A 15,419-nucleotide genomic window follows, 5' to 3' on the forward strand; every position below is an offset into this window, starting at 1 on the left:
CCCAGCTGACTTCCTGCCCTTTGGGCAGGGGGCTGGACTCGATGATCTCCCGAGGTCCCTTCCAGCCCTAATGTCTATGAAATCTATGAAATCAAGGCTGCTCCATGACCCTGGGCATCATTTTGCCCAGTGAATTTTGTTGTGGGGATTTTTTTCCAGAGAAATATATTAGAAGATGATATTAAGGTTCATTCGTCTACCTTAATTTCATCAAGTAAAAGAGACCACTCGTATGTACATTCATGTTTACTTTATGGTTAGTCACTTCAGCTACTCTCCTTGTTACATGTCTGGATGAGATATTTTAACAGAATATAAACTGAAGTAGCTCCAAATAAAGGATAATTCATTGTAAAATACAGCCCCTACAAACACAACGTAACTCTGCTTCTCTTTCTCTGTAGTCCATTTAACTTTAATGGGCTCCTGTCCTCATTAGAGATGTTTGCACAGTGAAATACACTGCACTATCATGGTCACCTGTGAATATCAGGTTGCCTTTTTTAATTGGTATTCAGCGGACCTATCATTGCACAGGGGAAAACAATGGAGTGATTCAACAGAGAATCAAAATACTAACTCAGAGGAACTTAGTTGCACATTTAAGAAAAATCTAGGGACTTTAAGCTTTGTAGAGCAGTAGTGTAACAATAGAGTCGCAATACACAGCTGCAGCAAAGAAAGCTAGCAAGTTGCTAGGGTGTATGCATAAGGGAATTCATTTCTAATATGACATAACAGTCCTTCTGTATAATTCCTCAGAAAGGTCACACTTGGAGTATTAGGTTGTGCATCTGTTGCCTGTATTAAGTAAAGGATACCCAGGTGTTAGAGATAGCATAATATGAGGCCAGCAAGCCTGACTAATGGTGTAAAAGGTTTATCTTTAGAGGAAAGGTTCCAAATATTAAACATTTTTAGCCTCTGGAGAAAAAAAAACAGATACTATGTAAAAGCTCATATTGCTCCAAAGCTTCAGAGCCACTTTGGCCGGATCAAAGTGGGAAACTGATTTGGATCGGATCGCTGGCATCCGAAGCAGCCAGATCCGAAGCCAGATTGAATAGCTGCCTACTCGCAAGGGCCTAATGAAAATCATTCTTCTTAGATTTTTTTGCAGTTATTGATTAAGATTGACCTTCTCTTTGCTTCCTAACACAGTGAGTTCATAAGGAAAAATATACCATTATATTCTATAATAATAATGGTTATAATATACAAATGTTCCAGATATCTGGTGCTACCTCATTAAAAGGCTGTTTGTTACGGTGGTATGTAGGCATTTTACAAAGTTCCATGACATCCCACCACTGGAATGATAGATCAACAGTGACAAAGTTAAAAAATAGGACTGTGAAATCATTGTGGGAAAATGCAAATGATGCCGCTGAATTAATAATTTCTCCCAGTTGTACAGAGAATAAAATACGCTATGCTGCATAGTCACTGTTAGGGTTTACTTACTGTGGCTGTGTAGGAATATATTGAGTTAGCAAAGAACTGAAACAGAATAACTGAGTCAGAGCTACAACTAGAACATCCACCCTGAAAAGTGAAAACCTCCCTAACCCTGAAGCAGGACTTATTTGCTAAGATGTATAGCATGTCTTCCCTTTTCCCCAGTCTTATTGAGATGCCTTTTCTGTCCTTATTTAGCCTGGTGGAACCGAGTTTGGAAAGGTTTCTGGGTGTGTAAGGAAACTTCTATCCTTTGTCTTTGTTCTATCTCATTCCAAAGTTAGTTCATTTCTTTGCAAAATGACTTCCAGAGGTACATTTTTTGGCACCGAGTTTTGAAATATAAATAAATGTCACTCACTTCTCTGAGGTCACTTGGGGAGACACTGGCAAAATGAAGGGATGTGGGGGAAAAAAAGCACCCCTCATTTTACAGATCTCTGCTTCATTTCAGATTCTTCTTTTAAAATATTGATCATGCTTACAAAGGTCGGTAAAGTAGATGCACAGTGATATTAAACAGCAAAGAGCACTTTTTATTTTTAAGCATGCCTGTAACTGAGGTCAGAAGCAAAGGAAAATCAGATCAAACTGTTTAAATTAGTTCAATGCTTGGAGAAAATAAGTCTCTTAAATAAAAAGCAATGCTAGAGCAAGTGAGAGAAATGTTGTATTGAAGAAAAACAACTGATATGAAATCCTAAATAACAGATTGAGTGCTATGTTTTGGGGAAGAAAGGAAATACCACAGTCTGGAGCAAATGGCAAATCAGATGTCAGAAAATGTGTAGGAGATTTGATACAGTTAATGGTCTTGGAGAAAAGGTTTATTTTCTTCAAAAACTGTTCCTGATTTTAAGCTTGGATCCCCACATACAATACAGAGCTAGTTTCTCCAATGTGCCAGTCATTCTCTGGCACAAGCTGAAATAAAACTGCCAAGGAGCTAGCTTTATCTCTCTGATTCTAGGAACTTGGTTCTGGCCCCTGAGGTCCATTAGCAGAGAATAGCCAAAGCAGAGAGGTGATGCAGCTGTGACCTCCTCTGTCCCAATAGGCCAACTACAGCAGAGGCTGCCAGGGTTAGTGGTATAGGAGCCAGCTAGCCAATTCAATGCCAAATACGGACTGTCCAATACTAAAGATAGCTCCTGTTGGCAACATCTGATGGCTGTTCAGTCCTTTCATAGGAATGGAGCCAGGGAGAGTGGCTGGACCACAGGAGAGAATCTGTCTAGGGTAAGGTAGAAATGGTCCCAAGTTATGCCCCTAGATCTTGAGAACTTAAAGCAGGAACCATGGCTGAATTCCATTCCTTTCTCCTGCCTCTATAAGTTATCAAACCAATGTTCTGGTTCCAAACATTCCCAGTACATGAGAAGGTATGGATTAAAAGCCAAACTTTGCTGCCTGGACACGTCTCTGGATAAATGAGATTTCTGTTTAGATAAAACACTGATGGAAGCCGTGTGAATCCAGTCATCCCCTTAAGTTTTAATTTATGTTTTCACTTTTTTAATGTGTTTTATATATGTTTTTATATATTTTATACAATAAAAGTGGAGAAGCCATCAATAGAGGGAAGTCATTAACCCCCAGAAGGACAGCTATTGTTGCAAAGTTCATGGAGATGAGCACCCAAAAACATTTATTGAATTGGTTGCTGAATGAATTGTATTAGGTCCAACTTATGTGGGAATTATTGTTAGCTTATTTTCTCCCTTCCATTAATGTTCATGGTCATGATTTGCTGGTTTTCAGATCTAAGTAGATATGTAAGCATTTTTATTTAAAGGCTAGAGAATACACAATAAGATTTAGATCACAACATAATTTTCTCCTTATAACCTGCAGCCATATCAGGGGTTCATTTCTAAGTGCAAAAAGCAATGAACAACCTCCAAGATAAATATAGTCTCCTAAGACTGTCTAGAGGCTGGTACACTTATTTGGGATTTTTTTTTAACAAAATTGATATTTAAATGCCTGTTCACTGAAGCAGAAAAAGGCAAAATTCTGCCCAGAGTTTCCGGAGTCTCCTTGATAGTCAAAGTGTTGGTATTATTTGGACATTTTCTCTCTATGACACTAGGAGGTGTCTCATTAGAGTGAAGCAGACTATAAAGTCTTCAAGGGAGAGATAACATCTATTTTTATCTGTCTGTGAAGCTCCTACCTTACATAAAATCATACAATGAATGAATGAATGATCTAGTAGGAAATATTACAACAAATTCACTAGGCAAGCTTGAGTTGGTTCTGGTTGGCCCTTATCCTGTCAGCTCAGCAGTGGAGGTAGAGGCCTGTCCACATGGCAAGCCCTACTTGCCAATTATTATCTTTTTAATTTAACAGTGGAACAGATTTCACAAGAAATTAGGCTAATCAAGTGTGGATTAGTCTACTACTGGACCAGCTCATGCCAAATTACATATTTTCCAGTATTTCCCCAGGAGAAGTTATTTGTCACCCTTGACCTTCACAAGACTTTCACCCCAGCCCTTCATCTTCACCCCAGTTTTTGAAACAAAAGCTGTTTCAAAATGCACTGATATTTTTACTTGCAAAGCAGACATAAAGATTAAAACACTGACCAGGAAAGCCAAGGCTGTGACTGAACTCCAACTGGCTACACATATCAAGGACAATAAAAAGTCCTTTTTTAGATATGTGAGGAGCCAGAGGAAAAGCAAGGGCAACGTTGGACCCCTGCTTAACCATATGAGACAACTGACAACCGATGCCCAAGAAAAAGCCAACCTGCTTAATGGGTATTTTGTGTCAGTTTTTCACCAGCCCAAAGGGATAGCCCTGCTCAATATGGCACAGCATGGCCAGGGCGAGGGAGAATTGGTACCCTTCATCAGTATAGACCATGTGAAGGAACACCTTGAGATGCTGGACACGTTCAAGTCAGCTGGTCCTGACAGTTTACACCCCAGGGTACTTAAGGAGCTGACAAGCATCATAGCCCCTGGCACGGATCTTCAAGAACTCCTAGAACTCAGGCAAAGTGCCCAAAGATTGGAAGAAGGCCAATGTGGTGCCTATCTTCAAGAAAGGAAGAAAAGTAGATCCAGGGAACTACAGGCCCTACTTGACCTCAATCCCGGGGAAGATTTTGGAAAAAAATATCAAAGAGACCATTCTTGTTAAACTGGCTGATGGCAACATCCTGAGGGATAGCCAGCACGGGTTTTTTGCAGGTAGATCTTGCCTGACCAATCTCATCTCCTACTACAACCAGGGGACATATCACCTGGACAAAAAAGAGATTGACATCACGAATCTTGATTTTAAAAAAGCATTCGATTTGGTATCTCATGATCATCTCATAGAAAAACTGGCCAACTGTGGCCTTGGCTACATCACAGTCTGCTGGCTAGGGAATTGGCTCCAAGGTCAGACCCAGAGAGTAGTAGTTGACAGAAGTCAATCATCTTGGTGTGCTGTGACCAGTGGGGTCCCCCAAGGCTCCGTCCTTGAGCTATACTCTTTAACATCTTCATTAATGATGTGGACATTGATATCAGAAGTGGACTGGCCAAGTTTGCTGATTACACCAAACTTTGGGGTAAAGCATCCACACCCAAGGACAGGATGGTGATCCAGGCCAACCTTAACAGGCTCAGAAAATGAGCAGACAAAAACCTGATGGCAAAAAATGCAAGGTTCTCCACCTTGGGAAGAAAAACCTGCAGCATGCTTATAAGCTCGGCAGTGCTACACTTCCTAGCACCATGGCTGAAAGGGACTTGGGGGTCATAACTGACCCCAAGATGAATATGAGCCACCAGTGCGATGTTGTGGCTGGTAAAGTGAGCACAACGCTGGCTTGCATCCATAGATGCTTCTCAAGCAAATCCCAGGAAGTCATCCTCCCACTGTACTCGGCCTTGGTGAGGCCGCAGATGGAGTACTGCATCCAATTCTGGGCTCCACAATTTAAAAACAACGTGGAGAAGCTTCAGAGAGTCCAGAGGAGAGTCACATGCATGATCAGAGGGCAGGCAGGAAAACAGGCCTTATAATGAGAGGCTGAGAGCTATGGGACTCTTCAGCCTGGAAAAGCGCAGGCTCAGCAGGGACCTGGTAGCTGCCTACAAGTATATACCGGGTGTACATCAGGATCTGGGGGAACGCCTGTTCACCAGAGTGCCCCAAGGGATGACAAGGTCAAACGGTCACAAACTCCTCTGAAACCATTTCAGGCTGGACATAAGGAAGAACTTCTTTACTGTTTGAGCCCCCAAGGCCTGGAACAGACTGCCACCAGAGGTAGTGCAAGCACCTACTCTGGACTCCTTTAAGAGACATTTGGACATTTACCTTGCTGGGATCCTTTGACACCAGCTGACTTTCTGCTCCTGGGGCGGGGGCTGGACTCGATGATCTTCTGAGGTCCCTTCCGGTCCTAATGTCATAAACTGCTACAAGACCGTTTCAGGCTGGACATAAGGAAGAATTTCTGTACTGTCCAAGCCCCTGAGGTCTGGAATAGCCTGCTATTGGAGGTGGTTCAAGCACCTACATTGAACACCTTCAAGAGTAAATTGGATGCTTATCTTGCTGGGATCCTATGAACCCAGCTGACTTCCTGGCCTTTGGGCGGGGGGCTGGACTTGATCTTCCGAGGTCCCTTCCAGCCCTAATGTCTATGAAATCTATGAAATCTAGGAAGCTGGTTGCCTCCCGTTACGAGAAGGTGCTTTCTTTTTAATTATAAAACAAATGAATAGGTTGATCATTCTTTCACTCTGTGCATGTCTCTCTCTCTCTCTCTCTCTCTCACACACACACGCACACACACACACACACATGCATATGAACCCATGTACACACCTTTATACAAAATCTCTCTGAGCAGATCTACCTGTAGCACATAGATTTATATCAGATTATTACTAATGAAAGGAGATCTTTTGGTGACTATACATGACATAATGTAAGTAAATCTAGTCCCTCTAGTTTCAGATATATAGACAAATTAGAAAAGTATAAAGAATAAATAACAGAAATTATACAACGATTTCAAGACAACTTGTCAAGAGAGTCCAGGCAAGTTAAGCAAGACAAGATTCCAGGGAGACAGGATCAAAGTGTATACATATCTTCAAAGTGAAATAAATTATGAATGGCAAATAGTCAGTCCTTGATGAGAGCAAAGACAAAACACAGTGGTTTGAAGCAAAGAAAGGAAAAGTTTAAGAGAAAATTTTGACATAGAAATTAGTCAGTAGAATGGACTCCTCAGGGAAGTGATAAGACACTACTCACGCCAGATGAAAATAAGTTTGATCTATCGTTGATACGTATGATGCAGTAAGTAGCCCTACAGATGCAGGGCCAGAGACACGTGTCCTTTTCTGACCATGTATGCTAGGAAGAAAAATGTCATTGCCTCCACTTTTCAGCTTATCCTCTGAGGAGGGAGAAATTAAGTAATACATGATCAAGGGAACAGTACATTTAGTACAAGGATCTAGACTGTGCAAGGGCCCATCATAAGGACTTGAAAACAAGAAGCTGTTTCAGCCACGCAGAGAGAAAGGTCTTTTTCAAAGAGAAGGTCATTTTGTTGCAGTGAGCTCTTTGGCTTCCCAGTCACCCTTCAGTGTGGATTGAGTCCCGGCCCTGCTTGGCCTTCATGGACCACTGGCAGTCACTAGTACCTGGTAGGCAAAAGTGTATTGTCCATCACTTCTATTGCAGGGCCCTCTCCACAGAGCTGTGTAGAACACTACCCTGCAAAATAAGCTTCCCTACCTTACAGAGAACTGTGTGGATGGATTAACTAATGTTGGTACATTGTTTGGAAAATAATAGTTACCATGGAAGCGCTAAGTAATGGCGCTGTCATTGCAGGTTACTGTTCTGTATCAGCAATATGTGGAAGTGACTGGACATGTTCTATATCTGTTGAGCTTAACTTTCCCCTCACAGCTTGTTCTTGTGACCATTCCATATTCTTTTATGTTTTATTGTTAATTAAGCCAATTTATTTGAATATTCATTGTACTGCTTTTTCTGAAAGGCTTAACCATGGGGGTAAGTGAATCACTGAAGCTAATCAAAACTAATAGCACAGCAGATTGTCCCTCAGAGACAATGAGACTTGGAATAGTTCTCCTCTGAGACATCTTAAATGTAAAATTATACCATGTCCTTTTAAATAATGTTAGCCTTTCTGCAGTGATTTTCATCCAGCCTGAATAATTTGACATTAGAAAAGAACCAAATTAAAACAGATGCTTGGCATGAATAAGGCTTATTTTTAGAAAGAAATAGTATTGAAATGGAAACCTGTACATTTTCCAGTCATACAGAACTGAAGACTTCAATTTCTATGTCACTTCTTTTTGAATTAATATTACAGGTGAAACAGCCAGTTTAAAATATCTGCATTCACTATTTCACAGCTTTTCTTCAAAAGCAATGTTTATCCTATCTGTAGTTAGAAGAACTATTCCATCAGGGGTGACATGAATATTAAATGACTTGGAGATATGAGGCACAAATAAGGTGCACAAACCCATGGAAAGAGTTATTTTCTACCCCTTTCCTCCTTTTCGCCCTCCACCTTGTAAAGCCCTCTTTCACAAGTAGTATAATGTGACTCTTTGACATACAGCTGTCCTATTAATTGTGATTAACCCATTCCAACATCTCAAGGAGACTACTTAAGAATAGTTCAAAACATATTACACAAGAAGCAGCAGCTTTGGCAATGGTTATATAAAAGCTACCTCCTTTTCCCTGCCTTCTCTACATGTGTTTTCTAACTTTAATCAAAGGAAGGTTTTTTGGTTTTTGAGCTGAACCCTAGCCATGTTAATACTGAATGACACACGTCTAGCTCTGTCTTGTAAATCTGGACCATCCCTACTGAACCGCCCATTTTCCAATGAAAGAATCTTACCACACTTCATAGTAGTGGAACATACAGGGGGCACAGGTCCCAGTGCCACTACCAGAAATGTTTAGTCTGATTTCTCTCAAGAAGTATGAGTGCAGGAGCTGGCCACTGCTACATCATTTTGATTCAGTTCTGAGCCCTGTGGTTTATTATAGTTAGGAAGAAAAAATGATGACGGAGCCAGGCATCTTTGATCTCATCTTGTTTATTAATACCAAAGTCTCATTTTTCTAACCACAGGAAGAATTAAAGAGTAGACCTAAATTTTTTTGTTCCCAACTCCAAACCTCTCCTAGCCAGCACTCGGACTAAAAGCTTTCTTTCAACTTTTCTCAAGACCACACTGCTGGTACTTCTGTCACAGGCCTTAGTGCTTCTTGGCTGCCTTCTCTCTTGCTCTCTAATATATCCCCTGTTTCCCTCAAACCTTTACAAATCAACAGCCAGAAAAAAAACTTTCATCCAAATGTGTCTTTTGGCTCTGACTTTATGTTGTGGGATCCATCTTCAGTCCAGGATTACGAAACTCAGCTGGGTACTAAGAGTTCTCCATCACTGGCTTTTCACTGTAAACTTTCATACCCTCAGCTCCAGAGAGACTGGTTTCCAAGGAAGGGTTACCTGTTTGGGGTTCCTCAGGAAACCTGTCTTGCCATTGTCTCACCCATGGAAGCCCAAGATTGGCTGAAGTTTGTAGAGCTGCCATCACTGATGTTCCAGAACTGGCCTTCAGCTCTGGCCCTGAGGCTACTGTTGAAAACCTTAGTATGTCAGTTCTGCTGTTCCAACTTCTGCTTTAGTGCCAAAATCCACAATTCATGCTTCATCCAGGCAGGGCACAGGGGGACTTCCCAAATCCATTCTGTCCTCCTCATCTCTGGCATTCATCTCCTTCCCAGGCTGCCTTGTCCACCACAGTACCATGTGGTGTGTTGCTCAACCTTGGCTGACCCTAGTAAAGTTTCATAGATTTCATAGATTTCATAGACATTAGGGCTGGAAGGGACCTTGGGAGATCATCGAGTCCAGCCCCCTGCCCAAAGGGCAGGAAGTCAGCTGGGGTCAGCTGGGGTCATAGGATCCAAGTTTCTCTTATGAGCCTAGCATCATGGCCGATCACATCTCTGATCCAATCATTGTGGTACTACCTATCCTTCCTTGGATTCTGTTTACCACTGTATCCGGTTGCCCTCCCCAGTGGCATTTTTCTTTGCCTATGAGGGGCACCCCTGAAGTCCCTTAATGTTTCATTTCTCTTGTTTGTCTCATGTTCCTCCTTTACTCTCCTGCCATGTCTTGATGTAAATATTATTTAGATGTTCTTACAAGTGGGAAACTGCCTATTGTAGTTCTACATTGGGGTTCTTATCCACCATGGGCCTTGTCCCCCATCTTTCTCTAGCTAGGCCTACCAATCTAAACCCACCAGGTAGGGTTTGACTCCGAGGCTCTAGCTCCTTAATCCTCTTGGGGCCTTTTGTTTTCAATCCGGAGCCCAGGCTTTCTAGCCCAGAGGACCGTCCACTAGGCACAGCCAGCGGGCCACAAGCTGTAGTTTGGACAGTGGCCCAAAGCTCCCACTGCCCAAGAGCACCCTTTTCTTTAGCTCAGGCTACTAGCCGAGATCCCCCCACTAGGACCCAGCTTAAAAGTCCTGCAACTGGCTCTGAGCCACCAGCCCTCTAGCTGCACACTTTAGTGCACTAGGCCCTTTGGCCTTTTATGACTGTGCCCAAGGCGCTAACGAAGCCTCCTCCTCCTCTACAGCCTTGACCACAAACCACTATTCATATATATTTGTCAATCAACAAATATATATATAAAAAGTAAGTCAGTGTGTTATAACCACAAAAAAATAGAAATGAAAAAAGGCAGCATGCCTTTTGAGATATGGTCATGATGAGGTGCCTACCATTGCATTTGATGTTCCTCTTCCTTTTCTCTTCTTTTGACAGCTGCCAGCAATCTGCATAGGCTCACGTTACCTCAGACCAGTGAGTTCTAGATACCGTCACGTGCTATCAAATTTAGTTTGCTAGGCCTTCAAAATCCCCCTTTCCACCCCATTTCACAAGATGTAATTCCCACAAGATGTAATGCAGCAGAAACACTCCTTGCAAACTCTGGGGACAGTAACAAAACAGCTCCCCCTGGCATCTCAGAAGGAAGAGATTGCAGAGGAAGAGGAAAGGTTGTGTTATCCTGGACTTAGGGAGGCTGAGCTCATCCACAGACTTGAGTACAAAGAAGTCATTTTAGCAGCTATTATGATGTCTCTGCAGGTTGGGGACTGGCTTTCACATTACTTTCATATCTTCACATAGAAAATACCTCCAATTTACAGCGTATCAAGATCATTACCAGCACAAAATGCATCTCTTCAGATTTTCAGTAGCAGCAAGGGTTCTTACCATTGTTCTCTCAGTAGTAGCTGAGATGGCCTAAAAAGTCACCGTTTACTTTTACATGGACCACTGCATGGTAAAAGGGGTAGTATGATTAGAATGATGGATTATCTATGCTGGACGCCCAGGATCTCCCAGGGTCAAAAAAAAACCTGTGCTGCAATAACTCATCTGGATGGTCTGTGATGATAGTAAAAACCTGCCTCTTGATTCCCAGCCACAAGGCCTCCTGCATCTCCATGATGTCACATGCCAAACTTCATTTCAGATGCATATAGTCCTAGATGTGGATCATCTATGCCCTAGGAAAGTATTCTCTAAATACGAGGTTGACAGTTCCCTGTGCTGCCCAGGCTTCCCTTCCCTTTTAGAATGACCCACTCCATATGTGTGTAAAGAAATGTCTTTTCTCCCCTTACATCCTTGTGTGCTCATAAAAATGGACACCTCTTTGTTATGCTGAGGAGCCCAGGCTGCTGAACTTCAGGTACAAGGCCATTGGTTACAGTGTGAAGCAAAACTATCAATATATTGGAATTCATGATGGTACAAAGACCTTATCAAGCCTTCCTCCTTTCCATTGAAGGGTATCATGTACAGCTCACAGTAGACACCAGGCAGGGTGGTGTGCTTCCGTTCAGGGAAGGTGCCTGGCTATGAAACTGGTGCATCTGCATCAGATATACCTGTTTGCAGGGCACCTCCCAAGTATCCAAAATATCTGTGCAGGCCATCTTGGCAGATTCATCTCTCAGCATCTGAATGGGAGATCAAGGACCTGGTTTCCTGGCTCATCTTAGAGCTACCTCAAATACATTTGTTTGCATCTGATTTCAACATTCAGACCCACCCTGCACCAAGGAAGGCCTCTTTCCAGGATCTCTGCAGAATGTCTGGCTTCTTTAATAGTTAGGAACTCTCTTGTATGCTTTTTCCCCCATACCACTGATCCTATAGGCACTTTGTGAAGTGTGAGATGACTTCTTGACATGATAAGCAAGGAAGATTCAGTATTTTCCTTTAGACAGGACCTCTTTTGTTTTAAAATATTATAAGGCTTATTTCCTAAATGTACCTAGATGGAAGTATACCCCTGCCTTCTGCTAGACAGTAAAATACATGAAGATTTTATTAGTGAAACAGTAAGAGACACTGCGTATTATCTGCATTGAAAGTACCCCACTCAAGAAAAGCATCACCTAGGATTAGCACAGAAGAGTCTTTCAGTGAACTGAGGAAGACTTACATATATAAAAAAATCAATTTATAGTGATCCTGTGGCTTGCACCCTTATTTTTCTTCAACACAATAAAAAACCTATATCTGATTTTTAGCTCTGCTCTGCAAAAGCACCAAAGCCCTGCTGTACTTTCAGTTTGTTTATATAATAGTATGACTTTCTGAGCTTGTGTTCCTCACCACAAAAAGAGAGAGATCGAGATGGGAGCACCTTCTCACATTATTTGAAAACTTAGCATTGGAAAAAGAAAATAAAAGTAGTCTCCTAATATAGTATTAGTGTGTTCATGCATGTGTGTGCATGTGCACATGTATATTTGCTTGAGTTCAGTTCAAAATGAGAGTTACAACTTCCCAGGGGAAAAAATGTTAACCTCTATACATAAAGAACTAGAAGTGTTCATGGGATATCATGGAGATGGGTGAAAAATGACTGTCAAGAGACAAATAGGTGGCTTAGGGAAACATAATGATCAGTGTAGAATGGTCTCTGTTAACAGAGAGACAAATGGTAAAGTAGGGTGGCATTTTAGGCCTCTGGCAGACATTATGTTTATGGCCTGATTAACATGTTAATTGTGCCATAAACTACAACTTGCCATACATTTAGCCAATTTGAGGTGCCATTCAGTCAATTTGAGGTGTCAACCCAACCATAAAGATGTTCTACATATAATGTAGAACAAGGCTACCAAATTCATCCAGCCCCAGAAGCCACATCCAGATGTGCAGACATGTGTGGTTTGTGGTGCTGCAAACCTCTTTGTGGTACCACAAACTGCATACCTGGAATGTTAAAATGTGCCCCACTCTGCAAATTTGGAGTGCAGGGGCAAATTTTGCTACCAGGAAATCACAGTAGCAAAAAAAAAATAAAATGGCATGAAAAAAAGTGACGCAATGTACACAAGAGGAGCATGTGCTGGAAGACACAGAATCTTGGTCCTCCCAGGAGATGCTCTGGCTGCCAGCCAGTGTCTCCACTCCTTTAGTTGTCCCCTATCTCTTCCAGCATGCTGGTAGCCAAGAGGGAGAGGAAAGGGCAGTTTCCCTGAAGCGGGGCAATTTTCCCCACACCAAAGTGCACCTGTGGTGGTGTGCACTGCAGGACAAATTTGTGCCACTCCTACTTTTGCTACTGCAAGCATACGCCCCTGCATGTGAGGATGTGCCCAGACAGTACTTGGGATCAGGCTGGGGGCAGCTCTAAGACCTCAGCCGGCACCTAGAACTTCCCATGCCCATTCCCAGCGCTCAACTAGGCATCAGGATCTGTCCCCTGCCTGATTCAGAGGATTGGTTTGGGGGTGACCCCACAGGGACACAAGGAATTTTATGTCCCATCCCAAATATCACACTTGTATTGTTATTTTACTGATCATTCTGTACTTTGTAACACTAGTGCGAACAACATGTACATGTGAATATGGGTGGGGTTCTATATCATTCTCTAGGTTAAAACCTCCCAAAGGAATCTTGGCCTTCAGTTGATTCTTTTTGGGAACATGTCTTCCTGTCATTTGCTCTCCCACTCTCAGTCTAGCTCCTTTAATTTGAATAACAAATGCAGGAAAATAAAGGGTGAATTGTCAGTCAAATCCTCCTCTCTCCAGCTGGTTTTAAAGTGACAGAGCAATTAAGCAGAAACTTAGTACATAAATGGTTTACAGAGCTGAGAAGACGTCTGGGCCCTTTGAAAGTTCCATTCTTTAAGTGTGCAGCTAATATATGCCCCAAGCCTGCCAACTCTCTGATACTGTCCTCTTTTGTTATCATCTCTCATAGCTTCACCTCATGAATCTGCAGCTTTGTCACTTTTTACTTACCCCAAATATACAGCAATGCTTGTACTTTAAATTAGAAGGGATAACTTTATACAATGCATATATTATAACCACTCCTTTCCAAAGAAACACTTTATATTTACATACCTGTTGTCCCTTTTGCCAGAATCTCAAGGCATTATGAACATGCTGTCTTCTGTCTCATATAACCCCCCAAACCAGCTAGGGAAAATCGGGGTTATATGAATAGAAAAAGGCTCCCTACTGGAAAATTAGCCATTGGGGCTGGAAGATGGAGCATTGGCTGAATTAATTATCACAGCTCTAGGAGCCATGGCAGTTAATGCTGCCACTGCTCTGTACCCCTATCCCACCACCAAATTTCCAGACCCATGGGGAACACCCCCTACCCAACATTGTGCCCATCGCATGATCCCAGCACTGGTATGCCAGGTTGAACCAGTGCCAATGTGCAGGCCCCAGTCCTCAAGCCCCAGTACACACTTCCCCCTGCCTAGCCCAGGAGACCTCAGACATCAAGTACTTACCTGTACTCCAAGGTAAGATATTTTTCCTTCTTGGCGCTTTCCAAAAATAGGGAGTGTGTTATATGCCAACGCATTTTATATGCAAGAAAATATGGCACATTAAACCCTTACAACAGCTTCATTAGTCCATCTGGTCACTTGGGGACTATAGGGCTAAAGCTCAGTTCCCATAAGGAAAGGTTTGCAGTTGTTCTTAGGACCCAGAAGGGCCTTTTGTGACATTTATGGTCATATTTTCAAAAGAAAACAGCACTGGAAATTTGAGTGTGCATTGTGTACAAGGAAATGTGATAAGACCAGTTTCTTCTTTTTACCAGCAAAACTGAAAGGAAAGTCTGCATTCAATCCACATGGAACAAAACAATGAGCTGGCTCAGCTCTCTAGCTGCATTACTTATTACAAGGAAAAATCTGTGTTTCTTCATTCTGCCTTATAAAAACAAAGTGTGTCTCTTATTTTGGGGCACATTGTATGCAAGAAAATATAATATAAGAATCCCAAAGACTGCAATCAGTCTGAATTGTAGAAGCATCTGCAATAGGTATGGTAGTCACACCTTTCTTGTCAATATTTCAGTTATGGGTCATGTTGTTAAGACACTGTGGGTGCATCTACATGTGCACTTTTCTGCACAGTAGACTAATTTGCTAAAGCATCACTATCTACATGTGCATGGCAATTAGGCCGATGTAGACTAATTTACTACACCATCTATAATAGTCCCAGCAGACATAAGTACTTATCCAACGGTGGAGTAAATTATTGAGCTTAAATGCACATGTAGGTGGTGACATCCAGATGAGTTTACTCCAGCTTAGATTTCACTGGAGTTTATTCAGTTGCATTAATTGCACGTGTAGATGTGCCCTGTGAGAATGAAAGCGAAGCATTGTAGAGAGAAAATTGTTCCAGCATGTCTTAGTGCACTGTCCAGGATTCAGGAGTTCTGTTCCCAACTCTAGCAACAAGTGTTGTATGATTTCAGGGAAGTCATCTATTTTACTCACTCCAGAAGAAATTATCGTGGTAATTTTTTGTCTAGAATTGCTTTCTTTAGTATTATTCATT

General features: G+C 42.0%; 1 protein-coding gene across 2 annotated transcripts in view; it reads left to right on the forward strand.

Annotated features, from left to right (window-relative positions):
- RPS6KA2 (ribosomal protein S6 kinase A2) overlaps positions 1–15,419 on the forward strand; it is a 537,755-nt gene that overhangs the window by 500,586 nt on the left and 21,750 nt on the right. The gene's annotated exons all lie outside the window — the stretch shown is intronic.

The sequence above is a fragment of the Crocodylus porosus genome, unplaced genomic scaffold (assembly GCF_001723895.1).
Source record: "Crocodylus porosus isolate Cpor-Errol unplaced genomic scaffold, CroPor_comp1, whole genome shotgun sequence".
In the NCBI taxonomy this organism is placed as follows: domain Eukaryota; kingdom Metazoa; phylum Chordata; order Crocodylia; family Crocodylidae; genus Crocodylus; species Crocodylus porosus.